Source organism: Canis aureus, chromosome 5 (assembly GCF_053574225.1).
Source record: "Canis aureus isolate CA01 chromosome 5, VMU_Caureus_v.1.0, whole genome shotgun sequence".
In the NCBI taxonomy this organism is placed as follows: domain Eukaryota; kingdom Metazoa; phylum Chordata; class Mammalia; order Carnivora; family Canidae; genus Canis; species Canis aureus.
The window spans coordinates 36,165,504-36,170,580 of record NC_135615.1 but is presented as its reverse complement, the minus strand read 5'-3'; the positions used below and the strand labels follow the sequence as shown (position 1 = coordinate 36,170,580).

The following is a 5,077-nucleotide window of genomic DNA, read 5'->3' as shown; positions in this document are numbered from 1 at the left end:
AAGGTGGGTACGGGGCTGTTGGACCAGGGCCTGGATATGGTGGAGGGTTCCCTGGGTTCATCAGGGACCTGCAGAATGTACCTAAGAGACAAAAAATGAAAATTATTTTCATCTAATCAGTGGAAATCATTCAGAAGAAAATTCCAACTCAAGGTCATTTACAAAACACCTTAAAGGTATCTCAAACCTCTTGTACACCTTCAGTTTTGCTCACTGTTTCTTTCAAACCTCTTGTACACCTTCAGTTTTGCCCACTGTTTCTTTCTCACCATTCCCACAATTGACAAATATCTCATGTACCTATTTATTTGCCTTCTGCCTGCCTTCCTCACTAGACTGTAGGCTGTGAGAACAAGGATCAAGTCAGCTGTGGCTCATCACCATGACCTTGGAACTTAGCATAATGCTGGGTACAAAAACATCATTTTTTTTTAAATTCTCTGAAATGTCCACAAATGTGACTACATAACCTAGGAAGAAGGCATAAAATGTAACAACACTAATTATGAGTTGGATCCATGGGGGCTAACCCAGCATTAGAAATCCTCTCATAAACAAGGTTGGACTCCACACTGGGGTCTTCTAACAAACAGCATTACTATAGCTAAGCATCTCCTCATACCATCCAGGCTCCTAGGACTCTGGAGAGGTCACCAAGAACCCTCACATTTGTGTTTATTGGTGCCTGTTCTTGATGGTTTGCTTCTGTGAGGGAAGTCATTGCTTCCCAGCCCCCAGCGACTTATTAACTATTCTCTTGATTGGGCCTGAAACCTGGTGGGCCAGCATCTCCTCTCCATCATCTCTGCAACCTCTATAAGTGTCTGACATTACAATGTCTTGATTAAGAGCATTACTGCGGAATACTAAGCACATACTCCAGACAAACTCGGTATCTATCATCTTGCTACGTTATACCATTACCCATCTGCAGTATTGATATTTAACTCTACCTATTCAGAGGTTCTCTATCCCCAATTAAACATAATAGAAGACTCTCATAGTCAAAATATAATAATTTCACTATTAATTCTTCTTTATAACACAAAATCAAATTTTGAAGTGACTCCATATGTATATAAAAAATAACCATAAAGTAAGGTACCCCCAGAAAATCCAGATTAAAATAATAGTGGACTTTGCGGGTTGCCCACACAACCACCACATCCCCCTTCATAGTGGTAGTCAGATTCCTAGTCAGGTATCCATCCATTCTTGCTTCCATAACAGCTCCAGGATAAGCTCTGGGTAACCTAAGCCAACCCAGGTCACTCTTTCCCTCTTTTCATCAAGATTAGTGCAAGGACTGGGTGTTATGCTATATGTTGGCAAACTGAACTCCAATAAAAAGAAATTAAAAAAAAAAAAAAGATTAGTGCAAGGAATCCAGGACTAAGTCAATCACAAATGGCATTCCCTTGGCCACTAGGACTAGTTCTGAAGTGATTCGATATTAAAAGCTGAGTTCTCCTAACACACTCCCACCTTCCTCTCCCCTTAACTTGAGTACACACCAAATCTAGCAAGGACACGGCCTACAGAATTGCTGACAGCCAACATCCAATCTGCAGCCCTGAGGAAGCCAGCCCTAACATAAAGGGGGCACTTCAGAAAAGGAGAGAAGAAAAAGAGAAAAGCGATTCCAGATGATTTTTTAAAGTTCATAAATCAGGCAGAAACCTAGCTTAACCTAAACTACCTCTACGGAATTTCCAGTTCTAGGAACCAACAGTACAGTAAGCTAATGAACCTTTCTGAGTGACATTCAAGCAAGTAAATATACAGTGCTGAGCCTGGTGCTGTGCTAAGGTAATGGGGTACAGCCATAAATATGGCTCAAACCTAGCTCTTGAGCAACTGGTTACAAAGGCAAACAGAAGGATGGTGATTCTTAGAAAACGTGGTAAACAGCTGAGCAGGAATAAGGGTTTAAACCCAGTAGAAGAACATGAGTGAGAGCATCACTTGAAGGAGGTTATTATAAATTGAAACTTTATAATATGGCTTGTGGGTCTCTATTTGGACCACATCTGGATTTGGTCCCTCATTTTAGAGCCTTATTTTTCCAGGGTCTAACTGGTATTCAGAAAAAAAGGAGTTCTTTGCCTTCTCTGCTCTCTGCCAACATGGCATCACATTCTGACCAGGGAATGACCTTTCCTAATGGAAAGGCTCATGGTGACTAACACTGCAATAATTACATGAATCTGCATGTAAACCCAGACCACTCCGGCATCTCCTCTCTTCTACCAAGAAGGTTGTGGAAGGTCCTCAGGGGGAGGACTCTGAGATAATGACCTGAGCTGGAGTCAAGACACTCCACTGACTGAGCTACTCAGGCGCCTCTATAATGAGCTTGAAAATCAAGGTATGAGGGGCATCTGGGTGGCTCAGTTGGTTAAGTGGATGCCTTCAGCCAGGTCATGATCCCTGGGTCCTGGGATGGAAAGAACCCTGAGCCGGGCTCTCCACTCTGTGGGGAATCTGCTTCTCCCTTGCCCTCTGCCACTCCCCCTGCTTGTGTGCTCTTTCTCTCGCAAATAAATAAAATCTTAAAAAAAAATAAAATAAATTCAAGGTATGACACTGAACTCTGTAACATGAACATTTTCCCTTATAAATATGGTGAGGTGAAATGCAAGCCCTACTATACCAGAGTGTGTTACACCAAAGGTCAACTGTCAATTGGAAATTGTACTATTTAAGACAAATCTGAGCTCCAAATGAGACAGCAGCCAAGATCCATTAATAGACTCCACTGAACAATGCTATCCAACTATCCCAATCAAGACAGGCTCCAAAAATAATAATAATAATAATTACAAGATATCTGGTAGCCTGGCACTGACCCTGAACGGAGAACAGTGACAAATTTTCCTCTGGAAAAACTAAACAGCCCCAATGGAAGAAATGTTATTGATATCAGTATTTGAGGAGACTCCAAGAAATGACTTCACCCAGTCACCCACCCCACAGCAAAGCTCATACACACAGAACTTCTAATTGACTTTTTATTGCCTAATACATAAACGAAATGGACAGAGATTATCAAACATTTGGGTAAAGTCTGCAACATAAAAGAGAACAGAATAGGAAAATTTAAATGTCCAAAAGAAAAGTTATGCTGCAGCTATCTAGTAGTTCTTTTGCATTTTTAATGGTTTTTGAAGCATAATGTAGTACTAAACATAAAAAAAAAATTAAGAGGTGAATGGCTCATTAGTTAAGTGTCCAACTCTTGATCTCAGTTCAGGTCTCAATCCCACAGTCATGAGTTGAAGCCCTACAGTAGACTCCACACTGGGCATTGAGCCTACTTTTAAAAAAAAATTTAAGCTATATATTCAGCATGATCCCATTTTCTTCTTCTTTAAAGATTTTATCTAGGGGTGTCTGAGTGGCTCAGTCGGTTAGGCAGCTGCCTTTGGTTCGGGTCATGATCGCTGGGTCCTGGGATTGAACCCCACATCCAGCTCCCTAATCTGCAGGGAGTCTGCTTCTCCCTCTGCCCCACTCCCCTGCTCATACTTGTGCTCTCTCTGAAATAGAATCTTTTTAAAAAATATTTTATTTGAGACATAGAGTGTCGTGTGAGCATATGCAGAGGTGGGGAGGGGTGAAGGGAGAGAGAGAAAGAGAATCCCATGCAGACTGTGGAGCCCCATGGGGGGCTCAATCTCAGGGCCCTGAGATCATGGCCTAAGTCTCCCAGGAGCCCCAATCACATTTTCTTTAAACTAAATACTCATAATTTAGATTAATGTAGAGAATTAAGAGGCCTACAACAGACCCATACAGTAGTCACCTAATTGTACATAAAGGCACCACTACAATTCAGAAAAATCAGTCTTTCCAAAAAATAGTGCTGGATATTCTTGCAGAGGGAGAAAAAAAAAATGAATCTTGATCCTCAACTTTATGAACAAAAAAATAATTCACACTACATCATGGGCCTATACACAACAATCAAACTTTCACAGTATATATATAATATATTCATGACTTTGGCACTATTTACCTTATGACTCAGCAACTCTGCTCTCAAATGTATACTGACGTGAAATGAGTGCATAAGAACATTCAAAGCTGTTTAATTTATAATAGCCCTAAAGTGGAAACTGTTCAAATGTTCATCAACAGAAGAGATAGCTTATGGTATATATAACAGAAAACTATCCAGCAATAAATAAAAGAAAGAACAATTACAATTACTATATGCAACAGCGGAGATGAATCTCACAGACGATGATGAATAAAAGGAGCCAGATTCAACAGACTTCACGCTGTACGATTCCATTTATATGAGGTTTGAGAACAGCCAAAAGGAATCTACGGATATTGACTGGAAGAGGCACAAAGGGAGCCTTCTGGAATGATGGAAATGTTCTACATCTTGAGCTGAGTCATGTTTACATGAATACTACAAACTCATTGAGTTGTACATTAAGATTTTCACACTTTAAGTTGTACAGTAACAGCAAACAGACAAAATTTGGCTAGGAGGAAAAAAAACATTTATAGTGGTTTTCCCTGGGTGCTGCCATTATAGGCAATTGTTATTTACTTATATTCTTCTGTATTTCCAACAGTTTCAAGAAGGGAACCTATACAGTTAAAAAAAAAAAAAAAAGTTCTCTTAGTGCTTTCGGATATTTTAATGCTACTCACTTTTTTCTTATTCGTTAGCATGCCTCTGCAGACCTCCTACCTACCCACTTGCAGCTCCCTGAAATTCCTTCCTACTACTCATCTAACCCTTGCTAGTAACATTTTATATCTGTTCTTCCCTGATTTTTACAAAAATTTCTGTAATTACGGTTCTTTTTTCACAAGATGCTTCAGCTACTAAGTCCTTTAAATGTTTCCTTTCTGCTTCAAACTAAGAGGTCACTTGACTGAGTACCAGACATGAGGCAAAAAATAAAATTAAAAAAAAAAATTGTCTTGGTTGCATGGAGATTTCCTCCCTCTTCGAAACTGTTATCGTCAAAGCCAGAAATCATGCTTATGCTTTTGTTCTTCTATATACTCCTTCAGAATTTATAAGATTGTCTATAAAGTTTAAAAGCATGAGAGC

General features: G+C 39.8%; 1 long non-coding RNA gene across 1 annotated transcript in view; it reads right to left on the bottom strand.

Moving 5' to 3' along the window:
- Positions 1-5,077, bottom strand: part of LOC144313963 (uncharacterized) — a 62,358-nt gene that overhangs the window by 44,877 nt on the left and 12,404 nt on the right. The window lies entirely within an intron of this gene.